General features: G+C 45.8%; 1 protein-coding gene across 5 annotated transcripts in view; it reads left to right on the top strand.

Annotated features, from left to right (window-relative positions):
* Positions 1-737: 737 nt before the first annotated feature.
* Positions 738-21,736, top strand: part of LOC144091497 (RNA-binding Raly-like protein) — a 31,836-nt gene continuing 10,837 nt past the window's right edge. For 4 of the 5 annotated variants that reach the window (XR_013305734.1, XR_013305735.1, XR_013305736.1 and 1 more), the window contains exons 1-4: positions 738-899; positions 5,144-5,242; positions 18,198-18,255; positions 19,762-20,007. The gene's annotated coding sequence lies outside the window, so the exon portion shown is untranslated. Of the gene's footprint in view, positions 900-5,143; positions 5,243-17,962; positions 18,073-18,197; positions 18,256-19,761; positions 20,008-21,736 lie in introns of those variants that run through there. The other variant, XM_077623876.1, reaches the window with a different exon arrangement.

Here is a 21,736-nt window from a genome sequence, read left to right as displayed (position 1 = left end):
TTGTCCTCAGCCGCCGCCCGATGACGCGCTTTTGAGGTGAAAATGAAGTCTCGGCGCATAAAATTGCTCCCGCAACTCGTTGACGCCATCAAAGAAGCCTTTTTTTTTTACTGTCACCTTTTGTTTCTTATGCAGACTCCCTTCAAGTCATGTGTAAAGTACTTTGTAGTAATGGCCTACAAGAAAGTGAAAGATGTAATAACCTCCAGCATGTGATGTAAAAATAATACAGCCATTTATAGCCTTGTTAAAAGAAAACAAAATTCAAGACTGACAGAAAGATAGGAAAATGGCCATGCTATAAATCTCCCATTTCGTGATTATAATATCAAACGTTGAGACAAAGCCATAAAATAACTTGAACTCTCTTAACATTAAAGGTCAATCTCGTTTAGTTTAATGTTTATACAATTTCAATGAAGTAATAAACCATGAGCTAACAGCCCAAAAATAAAAAATAAAACGAAATTACGCTTTAAAACGCGAGAGTTTAGAACGCTGTGGTTCATCTACAATGTTTAGCAAACAGCGAAGAAGAAAAGGAACATTAATTAGCCAAAGCGATTAAACTATTTCAATCAGTGGGGGCGAAAAAAATTGAGATTTTTGTATGAAATATGTCAAATAAGTGACTATTAAAATAAACTCAATGCTGTATTTTAAAAGAAATTAACTTATTGTCAAACTCGTTACTCAACTCAATCACATGACCGGAAGTCTTTCCAATTGTTGATTGCCACCTGGCGAAAAGTAAACAATGGACTTTTAGCTAACGTTTACCCAATGCTGCTGTTTTTTTTTCCGTTAAAAATATGTATTTTTGCTTTCTGGGCGCGTGTTTTTATTCCAACTCTAGTAAGAAAGTTTCAAAATGTTTCACATGAAGGACCCCAAAGAAGGTAAATAACATACACACGCTACTTTCCACACGTACAATAACAAACGTCGCCAGCCACTTGACGCTACGTGCTTTTAATGTATTAGTTTCATATCAAATCATGCTATATTTTTGATAAATGGAGGAAATAGACCGGTGACGAGAACAAGGTACTTGAAAAGCAAATGTTTGTTGCTATGTAAAGGGAAAATCGTGCATGGCCTGTTTCGAAAAAAAACGTGTCTATGGTATTTCTGATGATGACCACAAGGTGGTGCTAAATATTGCGGAAATGCCATTTTCAACTATAGTCGACATTTACGACCAAGATTTACACACCGCGTTAAATGACACGTCCATTTAAGTACACTTGTTAATTCTAGCTACCCTGAGAGCTAATGCGTATTACGCCATTAAATCCTTGATGCCTGAATTGACTTTAAACGCTTTCAGTGCCATTGACGGTATTAGACGTTCAGTCATGTGCGTCCAATCATCCTTCTGCTGTCATTTGGAACGGCGTCCAATCAGTTTGAATTGAAATACTACTAGTAGGAGTGGATGAACGAACCCCAACGCTCCTGCTTCAAAATATTTGGACATCTAAAGCTGTCAAAAATTGAATAATTTTCTGATTAGGGAAAACAAAGGAGGTCACTTCTTTTTTTTAAGGGGGTGACAAGAAAAAGAGCGAAAATAACCCACAATCCCCATCAATTATGTTGTAAAATGAGGCATAATCAGGTGATTTTTTTCCAAAATCTGATCATTAAATGCCAAAGCAAAAATAATGTGCGTATTCCGCGTACTATAAAAAAACAAATATTCTGTATAAAAAAACTATCTAGCCATTCTTGGTTTTTGCTTGTCCCGGTGTTGCCGTTATATTTCAGCCCGTTAAAATGTCACGCTCCGATGACCTCATGGTTGGACGTTTTCGGACGAACGGATGCTCGTCGCCCGTTGGAGGCGGAGCTACGCGTCCTTTGACACGTCTGTCCATCTGCCTGTTCGAATCACGTTTGTCATGGCGACCCTTCCGGTCACAAATGTCGCCTTTCATCAAACGACCGTCACCCGTAAAAAAAATGAAAACAATTTTTCATTTTTTTTTTTTTTACATTTGAAAATAAGTCAAGCTAAAGCGTTCATCCCCAGAAGTTTCATGGAGCATTTTCCCATTTTTCAAATCACGCCGCCTTTCCGCCGACGCGGCGCTTTGGCGCGCGGATGGCGTCTCGCCGTTTGATAAACGAGCGCGCCGAGAGACGGGCGAGGACGGCGAGCGACGGGGGCCGTAAAAAAAAAAAGAGCGTCTTGGCCAAATGTAATTGACTCCGTAGGAAATCCATGCGCAGCGGCGTGAAATTTAACGGCGCTTCGTCCGTTTGAGTCAATAGTTGGGATGTTGGCGGGGAGAAGGCTTCTTCATTTTTTTCCCCCGTGCAGACGTCGGCAGGTTTTTCTCTCACGTGCTCCACCGTAAACGCTTTCAATCAGGGGTGTCAGACTCGGGTTGGTTCGCAGGCCGCTTTAACGTCAACTTGATTTCACGTGGGCTGGACGGACCATTTTAGATATAATATTTAGATTTATTTTATAAATGGATTAAAATAATTGGATTAAAGGCCCTGAATATTCCGTTTTTTTAATAGATCTAAAACAATGTTTATTTGAGCTTTTTTTGTATATTTTTAGATTTTACAAAATGATTTTTGAACTAAAAACACAGAAAAAATGGATAAAAAATGACAATGATTGATTTAAAAGGGGGAAAATCAGTAAATGTAATATACATCTATACTCTTCATTTGAATTTGATCCTAAAACAGAAAGTCGGCACTCATCATTGACTTTCTCGGGCCACACTAAATGATGCGGCGGGCCAGATTTGGCCCCCGGGCTGCCACTTTGACACATGTGCTATACTTGGTCGTATTTGAAGAAAAAAGCCTTACTATACATGTCGTATTTTTTATAGCCTTACTATATACTATGTCGTTTAAAAAAAAAAGCCTTACTATACATCAGGGGTGTCAGACTCGGGTTGGTTCGCGGGCCGTGTTAACTCGATTTCATGTGGGCCGGACCATTTTAGATATAATATTTAGACCAGATTTGGCCCCCGGGCCGCCACTTTAACACATGTGCTTTAAATAGTCTGAAAATGTGTTTAAAAAAAACGGCTTTGAGTATAAAACAAGGCAAATGACAACAATCCCAGTTTCACTGTCAATAACAGCCAATCCATGTTTGTGATTAATGTTGATTCTCATTTTTAATGATGTTCCAGCCAATGTGTAAAAATCTGCAGTTAGTTTGTTCTGTTTTCCTTGTCATTTGATATATATTTTTCAACCAGCAGGGTGCAAATTCCCCCGCATTCCCTGCTTGGCGTGGAAACTCCGTGCAAAGGCGGCGTCGGCGTTGAGCGATACGCTGCCATAAGTCGGCGTAGGGTGCGCTGATGTATCTGCTGTCATTTTGCGCATTAGCGGGTTGACCTTTTCTCTCTCTCTCTTTCTCGCTTTCTCGCTTTTCAAGTCCGGGAAAGACGGATCAGTCGGCCACTAAAGGAGAAAAGCCATTGGCCCTCGGCCCTGGTCAAACGCCGCCGAGCTAACCGCTCTGAAACCGACACCGTTTCTTGACTCCAACTTCCGTTGACTCGCTGGCGTACCGTCTTGTTATTTTTTCAAATGTACAAAAGATCTCATTTTCTTTTAATTCTCGATTTCTGCAGCCTTGAACGTCAATTCGTTCTATCAGATAGCGCCTCGCCATCGGTACCGATACGACACTAGCGCTCGTCTTTGTTTATAAATTCATTTTTCCTTCCGCTTAAATCTCATTATACTTGTGTAACGACAATAAAATCGTTCAATTCAATCCTGAAAAGGGTTGTGAGTGTTTAAAAAATCTTCCCTTATATATTACAGTGGTACCTCAACATACGATCGTAATCCGTTCCGAGACTGAGATGGTATGTCGAGCTTTTCGTAACTCGAGCGAACGTTTCCCATTGAAATGAACTGAAAACAAATGAATTGGTTCCAACCCTCTGAAAAAACACCAAAAACAGGATATTGGATTGGAAAAAATGTTTTATTTCTTCTAATTTGCCATATATTGACAAAGGAATAAATAACGAGTGTTTTAATAGTAATAAAATGTGTTTAATAGAAGTAAAATTAGACGCATTTCGCGGAAGGGAAGGCATCGACACACACGGAGGCGGGGGGAGGTGTTCGGGGGGGACTTTATCCACGGCACTCGTAAACAAACAAACAAATTTAAATTAACTTGAATTAATATATACAGACACTCAACGTTTAATGTAACTTCACACAAAACTGAATTCTAATTTAGTTTTAATCTTTTTGACCTTTGTAACGGGTTGGCCCCACCCCGACGTTCCGCCGGAGTCTTCAAAACGAACGCATCGAGAGTTGTTTGGAACTTGCCGCTTCCCCGTGTCCGATTACCGAGTGTATATTCCAGATCTTTTCTTTGCAAAACTCTGCCCATCCATTGTTGTTTACCTGCTATGTAAATGTAGACCAAAGTGGGGGGAAAAAAACGGGTATGGAAATGCAAAGTCCACCCAATGCTCGTAGAAAGATTTTATACACGAAAGAGATGCAAAAAAGACAGTGCCATGGCCACCTGGCTTGGTCGCATCACGAAATTTTGATCGCATCTCGGGCGAATCATTGCGTCGTAAGACGAGCGGTCGTATGACGAGGTATGACTGTATTTGAGATTAAAGACGTCGATTGAGGGGTACCTACGTCGCCTTAATACAATGCTAAAATGCGCTAATGTGTCTTTTTTTATAACTTCTTCCCCAAAAATTCATTTTGGTGATCATTTTTGATACCTGCGCGCGTTCACCTGAGAGGGGACGGTGCGTTGACGAGACGAGACGAGATGCCAGCTCGCCAAATGCGCTTTTTATTTGGATTTATTATTTTTTTACACGCGTTGTGGGCACGTTGGCCGCGGGCAGATCCCCAACTTTGACACTGATGCGTTCCGAGGCGAGACGCCGCGCGCCGCAAATTGGCGCCATGGCGACGTTCTCGGGCAGGGAAGGGGGGCGGGGCCCCGTTCCCCAAGGGCCGGCGGGAACTCCGGTTTAGACAAGAAGGTCGGTCCGGCGCCTTTGCACGTACTCCAATTTGGAGGATGAATAATTGATGCTTTTTGCGCCTGGCGTGCTCGGTGGGAATCATTGACTGGGTTTTTTTTCTTCTCTTTTTCTAGCTCAAACCGGTAAAAGACGGAAACGGAGAAAAAAAATTCTCCGAGGACGAGGACGCCCGCCGTACGACCCGATCCTCTCGGGCTCGTGGAAAGCAGAAGGTAGGCCAATTGCATTATGGGAGGGGAGCAAAAAAGTAGTAGTTGTATTTTCATTCAAAAGCCAATGCCAATAAGCAAAAAAATGTCTCAATGTCATTATTTAATGACGTCCAAATTTTGTGATTTTCATAACGCAACGACAAATGTAAATGATTTATTGATCTGTTTTTAAATGCTACCAATGCTAGCTAGGTCATATGTATTGAATCACCTTAAAATGAATTGAAATTGGGTTTGCTTCTTCAGTTATATTCATTTTTCATACAATACCAACATTTAATCCTATTTGGTCAAGTATGCAGTGAAACGGTAAGTGAAAAATAGACATGAGTTAGTCACTGTTTACAAATAAAAAGACCATTCAATAGAAAAACGTAGTCAAAAGGAAGTCGTTTTCTTCCAAGAAGAAAAACAACGACAACAAATGGATGAGCCTACTAGCTTAAGTCTGTTAGTACTGTAAACTTTCCCATATTTTGTCATCTAAGCTAATGCTAACCTCGAAAGGGAATAGGCTACGTGAACGCTAACTGCTAATGCCGCACTCTTTGCTAATGCTATTTGTTAAGAAATAACTTCCGTGCTCATTGCTGACGACGATCGTCCCGTGCAACAGCTAGCTAGCTAGCTAGCATCGGCTACGTTGTGGCTTTTGCTTATCGCTTGTCGAGCGGAGTATTTTCTGCACGTTTTTAGATTTTTTTTCAGCCTTTGAAAGCTCCCCATCCATCGACTTCTCGTCTCTAGCTAACGCTAACGTTTAGCTAGTCATTTCTGTGCTGACAGCTAGCGTGAGCCAGGCAGAAGCTAGCTTTGGCACTTGCTAGGCACAAAGATAGCTCATCGATAGCCGTCAATGGCCACCGGCGTGTCAAATCCATTTTTTGGGGGGGATGGATCTCACTGCGGAAAGGACGCCGTTCGTTCATTAGCCCGCGTCGACGAATTTAATGAAGTGGAGTTGAGTTTGAAAAGGCAATCTTCTAAAGTGGCGTCCGTATTTGATGGCGTATTCATACCAGAGATTGTTTTTGATTTTCTGCCGTGTTATTTCCGGGCCCCCGGTGGCGTGCGTGCGTGTGTGCGCGCGCCACCGGGGTCGGCGAGGTCAGACAGACGTAGCAAGCGATCTGGGGACGCCAGCCAATGTGTTTTTCACGCGCTTTGTTTGTTTACAAAAACATTGACAAGACCCGCGTTAGTCACGTTACATATGCCGACCCACTTTTCTATTATTTAACGTTTTTCAACCTCTGACTCCTCTTCGCCGCGGGCACGCGGCTTCCACCGGTAATTGGCTAATTCGCCATCGCATCAATGGACATCTCGTTTGAATTTTTAAAGAAAATATGTCGTTGAGCTAAAATGGACTTCCTCCTCCTTTTTTTAGCCTCTCGTATTCTGCATTTTCTTATTTTGAGTGTAATAATGAATTCAATTGAATGTGTTGTTATGATTGAAAAAAATATTTGCGTAGAATAACGGCAAATATTGTCTTTTGATGGAGCCATTTCGTTTCGGTCTTTATGAGGAACACAACGGGAGTTTGATGTTTTGCGCCAAAACGCCATTCGACGACGTCCAACTTTCTTCTCCTCGCCGCCGGTAACCACGGCAACCGATCCACGGGTGACTTTGCTTCTCCCGCCGTCACGTCTCATTAGCGTCAAGTTGCCCTCTTCTGTGCCCGGACCGCAATTCTCGCTCTCTCTTTCGATATTTTTTTATGTTTTGCCTCCCGATACCAATTTTTTTTTCTTCATTTAATTCTCCACGACTGTACACGCCCACCAAAAACGTGAAATACCGTTACTGTTTTCAATTGCGCTTTTGGAGACGCTGATGCTTTCCAAATAAGTTTTTTAGGGTCACTTTTACGCTAACAAACAAGTGTTTGCTTTTGGCAGGCTAATTTGGGGGTTCCAAACCCAGACTTTTAAATTATGGGCTTCCGACCCGCATTCAAATTTCCACACTGATTTGCCGCTATCGTCTGTCGCTAACGCTAGTCCTAATTTAGCGCCTGGAAACAAACAAGAGCCTAAATCTCGCCCCCTTTTTTTCCTCCCCCTGTTTTTTTTCTTCGCGTCAAAGAGGGATCAGAGTCGCTCGTGTCGGAAAATTGGATTCGGATGCGGCACGCGCCCACAAAACGCGTCGCCGTCTCAATTAGAATTTCGTCTGGCAGCGCTTCCCGGCTTCGGCGGGGATCGGAACGCGCCTCGTCTTTGTTTGATGCCACGACGACGACGACGAGTCGGGCAAAACAAACACACGCACGCCCACGACGCCGAGTCCCAAAAAAGTTCACGTCGACAAAAGGTCGAAGTCTTAAAATAAACGGGGTTAGAGCGCTGGCTTCCGAAGCGGTCGCCGGCGGGCGCCGTCGTCTTCCACCACGCCGTGTAATTAATGTGACGCGTCGTTTGCGATGGCGTAAACGAGTCGTTTAGCGGGACGTGGCGCTTTAACGCCGCATTAACGTCGGCTGGCGTGAAATGGCTTCTGTTTTATTTGGAGGAGTTTTGCCTCTTTACCTGCAGCAAAACTCCTTTTGCCGGAAAATTGGCTTTGGCGTCTGCGCCGCTCCCCACGCTGCTCCCCCCGCCGCTCACCGCCCCCCCCCTTAAAAAGCCGTCCCCGCTCCCCCCGGCTCCTCGTCGCCGTAAATCAGACGCTATTGTTGCGCCTTGAGCGCTAATCCAATTAGCTATAGGAAGTTAATGGAGTTATCGTGCACGTCAGTTGAGGGTCAGGGAGGGGGGGGGTGGTGTTGCTTTTATAGCGCCCGTCGGTATGGAAATTATTCACAGCTTCACAGCTGAAAATCAACAAAATAAGACGACAAAGAATGTATGTATGAATGTATATATACGTTTATATATACATATACCGTATGTATGCATGTACGTCTATGTGTATGTATGTATGTATATATACATTTATATATTGGTATGTATGCCTGTATGTATATATATATATATATATATAAATATATATATATATATATATATATATATATATATATATATATATATATATACATATATATGTATATGTACATTTATATATTGGTATGTATGTGTATGTATGCGTGTATATATACACATATACCGTATGTATGCATGTACGTCTATGTGTATGTATGTATATATACATTTATATATTGGTATGTATGTGTATGTATGCGTGTGTATATATATACAGTGGTACCTCGTCATAAGACCGTTCGTCATACGGAATGCTCGTCTTACGGGGGAAATTTCGATCGAATAATTCGCCCGTCATGCGGTCAAAGTTTCGTGATGCGACCAAGCCAGGTTGCCATGGCATTTTTTTTGGCATATCTTTCGTGTATAACAATATTTACGAGCACCGGATGAGCTATTCAGACCAGGAAACGCACAACGCGCATGCGCGGTGAAAAGAGGGCTTTCTGGGTAATGAAGTATACTCGTGCTCGCAAAAGTATCCCCGGTAGCAACTCTATCATAGGCGCCGTTCGATGGGACGCGAACACAGATGCTACAAGCTAAAAGGAGCCGCTAGCCAGCGCCCCTGTAGCTCCCATGAGAAATCCGACTCGGATCGCTGCCGCCTGTGCGACGAGGAAACAGAGTCGTCTGAACACTTATGGCTCCGCTGTCCGGCCTTAATGACCGAACGCTACCATCGCGGCTTGGGCAACTCCCTGGATGAACTTATCCGTGTTCCAGTGGCAGCCCTAGCGCTGCTGAGGGTAATCCTCAGGCGCCTGAGGTGAAAAAGAAGAAGAAGAAGAAGATGAGCAGCGGGGCGATCGCTGATAAGACTGCTTGCTGCTCGTTGGCAAGTGGTCGTGCGTTCTCCGATTGTGAGGACATTTGTGTGCATCATTTTCGGAATATTTTGAAGGGAATAGTACGACAGCAAACAGCCCATCGATAGCGAACGTGAGGGTGGAGTGTTTGTTCTGTTTACGAGTGCGTTGTGTGGAGGAAAAAAAAAAAACGAAGCCCCTCTCCCCTCGGCGAAATCCGGCCAATTTTAGTTAGATTAAACACTTTATTTCTATTAAACCACTCGTTATTTATTACTTTGTCAATATATGGCGAATTATAAGAAATAAAACATTTTTTTTCAATCCAATATCCTGTTTCTGGTGTTTTTTTCAGAGAGTTGGAACGAATTAAATTGTTTCCCATTCATTTCAATGGGAAACTTTACCTCGAGTTACGAGTAACTTGTCATACGAGCTCAGTCCCGGAACGGATTAAGCTCGTATCTCGAGGTACCACTGTATATATATATATATATATATATATATATATATATATATATATATATATATATATACACATACATACATATACACACACATATATATGTATATATATATATATATATATGTATGTATATATATATGTATATATATATATATATGTATGTATGTGTATATGTATATATATATATATATATATTTCAGCAATACTTATTTATTTATATATTTATTCATCTATTTATTAACTTACTTATGACCTATCTATTTATGTCTAAAATGTCTTTTTCTGTGTCTGTATTCTCACCCTCTTGCTACTGTGACAACGAAATTTCCCGAATACGGGATGAATAAAGTTATCCAATCCAATCCTAGTCAAATTCCCACATCGTTCCAAAACGTAAAAAAGAAGACATGAACGACGTCAACTTATCTCAGCGTCAGCAATGTCGGCAATGTCATTTCTAAAATATTTATAATGAGATTTTATTTATTCAGAATTATTATTTATTTAAAGCAGCCATTTTGAATTTTGGGGGGGAAAAAATCAGCTCCTCGCCCATTTTTTTTGAAACCTCAATCCTGACAAAATTGGGTTGACACGCACGTCGACCGGACGCAGGACAAAAGGTCTTAAGCACCTTCGCCGCGAGGGATTGACGTTAAGGTAGAGCCGAACAGCTGTGGGTTAGCAGATGGTTGAATCTCGCCGCCGTGTTAAGCGCTTGTCACGCATAGGCGGCGTGGCGTGGCGCGGCGCGGCACGCTAATTATTTTGTCTGCGTCTTGCCCTAAAGCACTTCCGTGATTGCGGGCGCCCCCTCGGCGCCTGGCTTTTCACGGCGCGCTGTTTACTCGCCGTCCTCCGGAGAGCCCGTGGACGCCTGGCGGGCGGAGGAGGCGCGCAAAATGTTTATGAGCTCTGGCACGCCGCCGAGCCGACCGGGTTAGCCGTCCCCGGGGCTCCCTTAACCGCGGCCTCCAGTAGATTGCGCCGGGATTTTCATTGGGGTTCGCCCTTTGCGGCCTATTCCCAGACGCGTCCTCTTTTTGGGGCGCTTTCCGCTTTCGATAAAGCCGTCCGCAATTTCTCTCCGTCTTTCCCCTTTGGCGGATGAAGCTCGTACCGACGATGGCGTTTTAATGCCCGGCGACGTGGCGGCGGCAATTTAAATGCAAATGGGTGGCAAATGGAGCCCTGAGGTACGCCCTCCTTTCCGCTCAAATGAAATGCGTCCATCATTTCTCGCCAGCGTAATGAAACGGAGGAGCTACGGATCGGCGTGATATTAACTCCATCGCTCGCCGTTAAAACGGATTTGACGTCTGCGGCTGTCGATGGCCGTGAATGAGGCGAGTCTGAAAATGAGCCATCGTCGCCATCTACGTTTGCAGGCCTACGTCACGACTTCCCGCGTTTTTAACGGCCGCCGTGAAGATAAAGCTCTTCGCCGGCTCCACAAAAAAGCGTTTAAAGTGTTTACTTTCCAAGTGCGAACGCCTCCTCCTCGCCCAATCGGAGTCCTTGGTGAAAGTTTCCTTTGAGTGTTTTTTTTTTCTCCTTCTTTATGGTCGGCGAAGCGAGCGTCCTTGCCGCCTCCGCATTAGCGCGCCGCGGCCGCGCCAAACGCCGGCTGACTTCCTTTGAGGACGGCTTGCAGTTCAAATGGCGTCGTTAATAATAAGTCGTCTCTTTCGGGAAGGCCCTCCCTTTCCTCCGATGCTAAACGCGTATGCGCCGCAGTAATGTACCATGCGCAAAGACAATAAAGCTTTCAATTCTATTCAATGGAGCTACGGTTAATGAATTTAGCATTGAAATCTGACTGCCCCGCCCCCCTCATTTTATTGGCCACTCTTTTCAGCATTTCTGGGTCGTCAAAATACATTTTAAAAACAAAAAAGTCACCCTTTAATTAAAAAAATAATAATACAATGTTAGAATGAATACAAATACAATGTTAGTATCAAAATGTGTTAAGGTTGACATTCCCAACAGCGCCTCCAGTGGCCGGAGGGCGTAGTGCACACTTGGCCCCAACCCCCACTGTACCTACCGCATGTGCACATAAATTCCAACGACATAAATCCACCTTCACAAATCTCCCCCCATGTGCGCCACCCCATTCCGCTGAGCTGTTTCTCCAATAAACAGCAAGATTTTCAGGGTGATTTGAGCACCCGGCCGCCTCGCCGACATCTTTTTTTCCTCGCCGAGCGCCGGCAATTACCTCCGAGTCTCCCGCCGTTGCGTATTTTTCCGTCACAGCGATAGCGAGCCATCTGATAACGTTCTTTCATTGAGGAAAGGGGGCTCATTTGACCTTTGGACTCCGACGGGCGATAAAGCGTCGCTCCTTTTCCAGGCGCGTTCTTTTAAAAGGAGACGTCGCCGAAAAACCAGGCGGATTGCGTTTATGGAACGACCTTTTTTTTGCCACTCCTGACACGATCGGTCGACGTCACACGGCCGCAAATGTCGCAAACCAGCCCGCGTATTTGTCCGAGACCGTCGCGTTCAAAAGTCCATTGGCCCATGGGAACCCGGCGGCCGAACGTTGCCGTGGCGACGTCCCGCGCCGTCGTAAAATGGGGACAAATTGCAGCAATCAGACGCGGCCGATTGACAAACGGACCGTCGGCGCTGTTATTACGCCGCTCGCGTGGGCGTGTGCTAAAAAAAGGAGCCCATTGTGTCCAATTTGTGAGCCCGGCCAGCTGAAACGCAACTCCAGAGGGCGCCACTTGGCTCTTAACAAGCCCCGTTAAGGAGCCCTGTTCAATTAAAGCGGACATTATAGGCGGGCGGTGGAGCTTTTCTTTTCAATTCGGCCCCCGCGTTTGGTCTTACCTGGCAACGTGACATTTGGTAGGTGTGTCTATCATCAGTCCAATCAGCCAAAAGTCCCAAGAAGGACCCCCAATGGCTGCCATTTTGGTTCAAAGCCAACAAATGAGGTATCGTAGAAAAGCTGTCTTTTGAATTCAGCCCCCGCATTCGAACTTACCTGGCAACGTGACATTTGGTAGGCGTGTCTATCGTCCGTCCATACCAGAAGCCACGCCCTCTAATGTGCCATCTTGTGCCTCACTTTCTTCTGCCTGACCTGAAATTTGGCATCATTTATTTAGACATTTTTATTGTTCTTCCTCCAAATGATTGTTCGTCACCATCGTCTCCCGTTTTACCGAAAGACGCGGCGTTGTCTCCGTTGGCAGCGGCGTGCTCCAATATCGAGCGGCGTTGTTCTTTGGGAGAAACAGCCCGCGGCTATGTGATTTCCTTTTAAATATTTCAAGCATAAAACAACAAACGGCGCTTCCATTATGGAAGCTTCCCTGGGCAAGAAAGCCAATTAAGACGCCAGCTTCGCATCAATTTTCTCTGCCAACGTTTCCTCCCAACGCCGCCGCCGCCGCCGCGGGGCAACTCATCTGGCCGTCGCGTCAATATAGGTGTTTCGTATGCGCGGCGCCGGTAAAAAGGCACCCGTTTGCCGCCCGCCAATCACTCCCAGGCTTGGCTTTTTCCTTTCGTCTCGTCTCCACGTCGCTCGGCAAAGTCCACGGCGCCCCCCCCCTTCCAAAAAGCGCCTTATTAAAAAGGCGAGGATGGCAACCGGCGCCGGGAAATGGCTCTTTAAAAGGAGCGGCGCAACAAAATAATGATTCACGGCGCTTTCAATTAGCTGAGAGCTTCCGAGGGGCGCCGCGTGGGCCGCTTCGTAAATCAAAGGGAATTGCAAAGCCTCGCCACGCCACGCCACGCCACGCCACGCGGAAAGGCCTCCCCACCGGCGTCGATCCCGCCCGGCTGGCTTTTTCACGCGTAGTCGCACTCGCAGCCGGGACCGCCCGCCCGCCCGCCCGCCGCCAAATACGTGCTCATGTTTTATTCAGGAGAGGAAAGGTAGCTATCGCCTCTCTGGCCGCCAGAATGGTCCGGCCGACTCCCGATAACGGAGGAGCCCCCCGGAGGCCGTGGCGACCCCCCGCGGGGGGGGTCGAGTACGGGCGCCGGCCCCGATAACGTTCCGGGAGAGATGGCGACGTTTTTGCATTAAACGTGTAGCGTTGCTTTTGGGCCACGTTAGCGCTAGTCAAAGTCGATCGATAGTTTAACGCAAGGGTGTCAGACTCGGATTGGTACGCGGGCCGCTTTAACGTCAACTCCATTTCATGTGGGCCGGACCATTTTAGATATCATATTTAGATTTTTTTTTTTATAAATGGATTAAAAGAACTGGATGAAAAGCCCTGAATATTCCGTTTTTTATAGATCTAAAACAATGTTTATTTGAGCTTTTTTTAAATATATTTTTAGATTTTACAAAATGATTTTTGAACTAAAAACACAGAAAAAATGGATTAAAAAATGACAATGATTGATTTAAAAGGGGGAAAATCAGGAAATGTAATATACATCTATACTCTTCATTTGAATTTCATCCTAAAACAGAAAGTCGCCACTCATCATTGACTTCCCCGGGCCACACAAAATGATGCGGCGGGACAGATTTGGCCCCCGGGCCGCCACTTTGACACGTATTGACATCTTCAGAAATTTGCCTTCTTTTTTCCAATGAAATGACAAAGAAAAATATTGATTAAAATGAGGACCCAGCCCAAAATGGCACACGAGTGCGGCGCTTGGGTGCTTTGGCGGCACGTTTTCCACGCCGACGCTGACTTTTTTTCCCGTACTTTTCCCAAGGCGCCGATGGGACCGACCGGGAGGGGCTTTCAGGGGCGCTTGGAAATACCAGGCACTGGCGCTGACCTAGATTCCCGCTCCCAATACTTTATCGCTTCTTTGGCTTTACGCCTTGTCGGGTCATTTGTCCACTCTCATTTTAGTCGCCACCTCAAAAGTTTTAGGACGCTTTCTCATCCCTCAGCGAGAATTCAAAAATCTGAGGCCAGTCCATAAAAACCCCTTTTATTTCCTTTTACTCATTTTTGACCATAAAAATGGCTTCATTGGCAGCCAAGCTCCCCATTGAAACGGATTGAATGCCTTGATTGTCATGATACAAGCGCAATGAAATGTAAAGCTTCGCCATATAAAGAAAAAATCCATATAAGCACCTGCAACAATATTTTCTGCAAATGTTCCCAATAAAAATGTTGTCTTCTCGAGCCCCTTTTTAAAATTCCATCCGACGCCAATTTGCGGCGTCTCAAGGCCAATTAACGCCGTCACGGTAAATAAGAAAGGAAAACACGGCGCCACCGCGGCCCTCCAGGACAAAAAATCCAATGTTCCGCGTGTTGGGAACACCGCGTTCTGCTCTCGAACGTCGTTTTTTTTTCCACCGTCGAGGGACGTCGCGCCGGGCGTATTACCGAGACTCCGAAAGCGGGAAGCGGAGCGCGAGTCGACGATGAATAGACGTTCGTTCGCTGGCTGGCTCGCTCTTTCCACTCTTTTCTTTTCTTCTCTTCCTCCAAGGTCGCTCGCATTTAAAGCGAGCGACAATAGCGCTTGGAAAGGAAGGCACGCCGAACGGCAGCTGACGTTTGGCTACTCGGCGGAAACTTTCCAGGCCGCTGACGGTGACAAAATGGCCAAACTTCTCTCGCGCGTTATTCGCCAATCGGCACAATGTTGCGTGTATCGCGCCAGAAAAATGAGCTGCTCGTTAGCGCCCGCCACGACCGGACGTGGGCGGACAAAAATCCCCGGAGCCGAGCGGCGTGTCCCGTTTGTTTTGTCGAGGACGGCGAGCGACTCATCCCGTTTCCATGTCGCGTTTGACGGCGCTTTTGAGACAGATTTTTGCAGGATTTTCCACGATTCCCCGACGGAGCTAGCTAGCTTGCTATTTCGCTATTTCTTTGGCGGCCAATCAAGCGAGGGCGAAAAGGAGGCCAGACAAAGTCAGGTCGGCGACGGCGAAGCTTCATCAATGCCTCCGCTCTGACGGATCATTTAAATCACATGTACATGTGTCAAAGTGGCGGCCCGGGGGCCAAATCTGGCCCACCGCATCATTTTGTGTGGCCCAGGAAAGTAAATGATGAGTGCTGACTTTCTGTTTTAGGATCAAATTCAAATGAAGAGTATAGATGTATATTAAATTTCCTGATTTTCCCCCTTTTAAATCAATCATTGTCATTTTTTAATCCATTTTTTCTGTGTTTTTAGTTCAAAAATCATTTTGTAAAGTCTAAAAATATATTTAAAAAAAAGCTCAAATAAACATTGTTTTAGATCTATTAAAAACTGAATATTCCGGGCTTTTAATCCAGTTCTTTTAATCCATTTATTAAAAAAATATCCAAATATTCTATCTAAAATGGTCCTGCCCACGTAAAATCAAGTTGACGTTAAAGCGGCCCGCGAACCAACCCGAGTCTGACACCCTTGTTTTAAAGCCTTGTGGTTGGCCGTTGCCACGGAAACCCAAAGGCCCAGCACCCGCCCCCCCACCGCCGCCGCTGCGTTTGAGGTGAAAGTAAAGGAGAAGCAAACGCATCAAATGTCAGCCGCCTTCCGTCCGACCCTCCGTGTCCGCTCCAGCTTAATTGTCCCTCTCGGAGGGGCGCTTGAGCACCGCAAAACTGACCGGACTTGGCAGGCTTCCAACGTGCCCCTCCCCCCCTTAAGTAAAAGTGCTCATTAACAATGATCACATTCAACTCCGTCAAGCTTAAAAATAGATGGACACCTCATCTCATTAAGGCATATGTTTATGTTTTGAATGCATATTGCCGCCAATGGTCATTTAAAAGGGGGCGCTCGTACAGATTGACAGAATGTGTCGATTGGACGCCTATCGCAGAGCCCGGCGCTTTTCTCTAATTGGCCGTGAAGCCGTGAGTTAATCATCCCGATTCTCTCGGGGTGTTGCGTTACTTCACTTCCTGCGCCGCTTGGAAAGGTCGGGGAGATAAGTGCCCTTCGGCGACTCCACCGAAAATGAAAAAAAAAATCCCTATAGCTTTTTTTTTTGACTTGAAAACGTGAGCGTCTCGTGGGTGGGCGCCACTTTTCTTGCCATTCAGGCTTCCTTCATTTGTAGCCGTCGTCACCTTTGTGTCCTTTTTGCGTCTGACGAGCGCCGTCTCGTTCCACGTTCATCTCCCACGTAAAAAAAAAAGAAAAAAAATGATATTTGTGTTGATGTAGCGCCGAGAGATTTCTGTAGAAAAAGAAAAAAGGCAAAAACCCTTGGTCCAAGGACACGGGCCAAACAATGCGCACGCAAGCCAAGAGACGCGACAAGAATTTCATCTCCGCCGCCTTTATTAGTTTGCCATTAAGGACATCTCGCTATCTATCAATCACCTCCATTATCCGGACGCCCTCCGCCATTCGTTGTTTCAGAGAAATCAAGGTCGAGCCAACCGCAACTTTCTGGGGAGAAGAAAAAAAAAACAGACTCCCTCTAGTGGTACGCAGTGGAATCGCTTCAGGGGGAAAAAGGCAGACTCCCTCTAGTGGTACACAGTGGAATCGCTTCAATCGCATCAAACGTTTCTCTCGTTTAGTTTGCGTTTTATCTTTAGACGGGGACGCATTTTCTATGCGTTTTGTATCATTTTTAAATATTTGTTTTAAAAAAAATAACATTTTTGATCATTTTTAGTTCCCTACATTATCCTAGATATAAACATAACTCCCAATTTTGTATAGGCATCCGTTATTTTGTATTTTTCTTAGAATGAAGAAACTAACAGTTAAAACTAGTTTATTTTGAAAATGATATTCTGGGGAAACAAATATAGTAGTTATTGCTCCAATCTTTTTATTCTAACGATGTTGTTTAAGTATATTTATTCATGTAAATGTAATTCTAAAAGATATCAAATCATGAATTTGTCCTTTGATTCAAGTTTATTCTTTTGGGAGTAATATCACCATTTTTTAACCTTGTCATATTTTAACTCGTCTTTTCATGTAAAAGGTTATCCTTTGAAAATTAATTTATTGCAATGACTTTGTCATATTTTAACTCGTCTTTTCATGTAAAAGGTTATCCTTTGAAAATAAATGTATTGCAATGACTTTGTGAATAAACTCCTTGTTTAGGGTTGGATTGCTGGATTTGAAAAAATGGTTGAATTGATAGAATCACAATAGTGAAAGATGATTGACAGCTGGGGACTGTGCTAATAGCGTATTAGCGCCAATCAGGCTTATTGTGCGGCGGCGCGCGTTTGGCTGATCAAAGCGCCATTGAGGCCGGCCCCCAAAAGCAAAGCACGCTGGGAACGCCGCCGGTGCCGGCAAACAAAATTAGCGGCTCTTTACGCCGACGAACCTCATTAAGCGGCGGAATCTGAGGCCTGCACCTGTTTGCCTTTTTACCCAAAATTGGCCGCGACGACGACGACGACGACGAGGAGGAAGAGGAAGAGGAGGAGATCCGCTCCCCGTCACTCGCCGCTTCCTGCCTCTTACGCGCAGAAAACCATTTTCCAAGCTCTTTTCTCCAACGTGACGTCCGTCGGCTCGCTCGAATCGGATTGGACGTTCGATTTGAACGAGGAACGCCGTGACTTTGACGGACGGGAGAGTCGCCTTCTGGCCACGTGGCCATTTTGGATTGGCCGCGGCCAGCAGAAGGTGCATTCGGTGGTGGATGAAAAGCCGCCATTTTCTTTTGCCATCACTCAAATGTATTTAACGCTGTTATTCTTCTATATTTATGATTTGTAGAACCTAAAATGATTTTTGTGTGTGTGTTTTAGGTTGCCTGCTCAATCTGGCGAGGGAGCACCCATCAAAGATAGCTTTCAGCCCATTCAGGTACTTGAACATCCATTTTTTTACTCCCTAAAATGGACTTGTAGAAGTACGAGACGTGAAATTTCAATGAGTGGTGGCGCGGTGGAAGAGCGGGTAGCACGCCCGCCTCGCCGTTGTGAGAACGAGGGTTCCATCCCCGCCAAAGTCCGACCTGTGTGTGCGCGCGTGGGTTTTCTCCGGGTACTCCACTTCCCTCCCACCTTGCGAAAATGGGCCATTTTAGATATAATATTTAGATATTTTTTTATAAATGAATTAAAATAACTGGATTAAAATCCCTGAATATTCAGTTTTTTTATAGATCTAAACCAATGTTTATTTTAGCTTTTTTTTAAATATATTTTTAGATTTTACAAAATGATTTTTGAACTAAAAACACAGAAAAAATGGATTAAAAAATGACAATGATTGATTTAAAAGGGGGAAAATCAGCAAATTTAATATACATCTATGCTCTTCATTTTAATTTGATCCTAAAACAGAAAGTCGCCACTCATCTTTGACTTTCCAGAGCCACACAAAATGATGCAGCGGGCCAGATTTGGCCCCCGGGCCGCCACTTTGACACCATGTGCGCTAGACCAACGGCACTCTCCGAAATGGAGAAATCGGTTGCTCGTTCGTCTGTCTCGTTGCGCCCCGCGATTGGCTGACAAGAAACCCGGGGTGACTCCGCCCACTGTCGGCTCGGAGAGGCTCCGGGCTTGGACCCAGGTGAGGATAATTGGGACGGGCGGTGGTCTTTAGCGCTCCCTCCTTTCTCCGGTCGACATCTGCTTTAGCTTGTCTAATTAGCGCCGTCTCGTTGCCGGGAAACCTTTTTTTCTTTTAATTAAAGCCATCGCAGATTCATCGGACGGTGGACGCCTTTGCCGCTTTCGTTTCGCTCTCCCCAATTTGCGTCTGACGCCGACGAGCGCTCGTTAAGGCCGCTTGCGCGTGCTGATTAGCGGTAAAACGAGCCGCTTTTAATTAGGCGCTGCACGCATAAGTGGAGTTTGATTAAAAAAAAATCACTCTCCATTCATTTGGGGGTTCTATTTACAAGCGGGAGGGGCTCATCTGGCCACCATGACGTTAGCGCTCGTTATCCGTTCGCCACGATAAACCGTTGCGGCCATTGACATCATCATAAATGAGCACAGATGGACGGCGATAGACGTCCAATTCCCCGTACGTAAATGACAACCATCACGTTGGAACAAAGTCATCTCAAAAAGCGGATGATCAGATCAAATAGTGGCGAGGATGGCGTTTTGGCGCCCTCGCTACGCGGCCGGGACGTCATGGGCGACGGCGGCCAATGAGAAGGAGCCAGGCATGACTGGAAAAGGTCCGAAAAGGCACAGGAAGTGGAAGAGCGAAGCAGAAATGGCATTTCCACGCCAATCTATGCTAGCTAGCTAAAGCCGTTATCCCCTCCCCGCCCGCCCGCCCGCCGCCCCCGTCTCATCCTTCCTCTCTCTCTCTTTCTCTCTGTTTCTCTCCTCCCTCCCGTCCAATCAGATCTCTCCAGAGCGCACGGGAGAAAAGCGCATCCGGCGGCCTCGGCGGACGCCAGCCAAAGGGAGGCGGCGTCATCTCTGGCACGCGAGGCGAGCAGGCGGCCGCTGGCGCATCCAGTCCACGAGCGAGCAGGCGACCGCTCGGGCGAGCGACGAGCGGCCAGGCGACCTCTCGGGCATCGCCATGGCGCCATAAGGACTAGCCGCCGGGCCGAGCGCCTTCCTTGTCTCTTTGCGCCGACGCTCGGTGAGTACCTTTTGTTTTTTTTTCTCTTTTTTCCTGCTCTTTTTTTCTTGCAGCTGCCGCTGCATGCGTTGACATACCCGCGTTTTTTCCTCTCTTTCCCCCCCGGTTTTTCCACCAGATCCGCTGCCTATTAGCGCACGCGGCGGCGGCGGCACTTTGCTTTCCAGGCAACGTTTTAGTGGCTTGTGGATTTTTTTTTTGTTCTTTGTTTTGATGTGGCGGGACTTTTGTCTTCTTGCTCTTCTTGTTTGGGATTTAAAATCTTTCCTCACTTCTTTTTTAATTTTTTTTAATCGAGCGTCAGGAGGGAGCGTCTTGTTTTCGCACGGATGAACCCGCGTCCCCCCCGCAGGTATCCGACGTTAATATTTGCGCCGATAAGCCGGAGGAGATGAGGCAAACCGGGCTTTTATTTTGCAAGGAGAGCTGCGACGTGGGCTTTTATTTTGCTAACGTGACTGGAAGAGAGAAATGAGTGTCAATTAGTGCTGGGCGATAGGGACAAAAATCTGCTATCTTCCATCACCACATGGACATTCCGCCATATAATATTGAATTATGATCCAAAAATGATGACATGGACTTTCCACAAATGTGGATTGCATCAAGTAGTGCTGCAAGTTAAAACCATCCAGAGTCAATTCAAGACCGCTGTCTTAGTTAACGTAATATAGTACACGGTCGATTGGTCGCCGGTCGATTGGTCACCGATCTTTTGGTCGCCGGTCTTTTGGTCGCCCAGAAGATAAGTGATAATTACCATTTAAATGGTTGCTCAAATTCCCTAAATACAAACTGTGAATGACTATTTAGTCATAGTTAATGCCCTAGTCATTATTAGGCTAAAGAAAAGCTCCACATTTCCCGGACTTTTATTGTTTTTTTGTTGGAGAACTTGTTAAGACCCTGACTGAACTGACGTCGCTTCTTAAAGGAACAGCGCATGTACATACAAACTCTTATAAACGTGGGCTCAGTGAAAGTGCTCATGGCCATTGTTGCCTTTTATTCATGCGTAGACCGTCTTGTTTCACCTTGTTTTGTCGCTGGTCTTTTGGTCGTCGGTTGTCGCGGTCGGGGCGACCAAAAGACCGGCGACCAAAAGATCGCGACCAAAAGACGGGCGACCAAAAGACGGGCGACCAAAAGACCGGCGACCAATCGACTGCACACGACGTAATATTGTGTTCTTATTGCCTGCCATTGACGTCCAATCGGTTTCAAATAGGGAGACCGCTCCCATTTCTGTCATTGACACCGGAGGACGTCCGATGTTGTTTTACGGAAGAGACGACATTATTTCCTTGTAACTCCCGAAAGAACCTCGGGCGTCGCCGTCCCGTCCGTCGCTCGCCGTCCGTCGGCCACGCTTGTCGCCACGGCAACCCCGCGGCCAATCCTCTCCGGTGACGCCGCGGCGCCGTAGCAACCATCGTTAGGATGGCAGACGTCGACGGAATACGCACTCGTCCATCCTCTTTTTGTCGAGTCATTCGACGCCGTCGACTGAGATAGGCGTCCAATTTAGGTCACGTGGGAGGGCCCCAAGTATCCACATTGATATATAGTACTTCTTTTTGGGGACTCATTCTGGTTCTAGATGTCCAATCCATTTTGCCTGGGAGGGTTGGCCTTGAATGGGTCTGAAAATCCCAAAGTAAAAATATCTGACAAAATGGATGTAAATGTTGCTCATCCCTTTCAATTGTAAAAAGGCTTAAATTTTCAA

The sequence above is a fragment of the Stigmatopora argus genome, chromosome 17 (assembly GCF_051989625.1).
Source record: "Stigmatopora argus isolate UIUO_Sarg chromosome 17, RoL_Sarg_1.0, whole genome shotgun sequence".
NCBI lineage: Eukaryota > Metazoa > Chordata > Actinopteri > Syngnathiformes > Syngnathidae > Stigmatopora > Stigmatopora argus.
The sequence above is the reverse complement of the archived record's forward strand: the minus strand, read 5'-3'. Positions and strand labels throughout refer to the sequence as shown.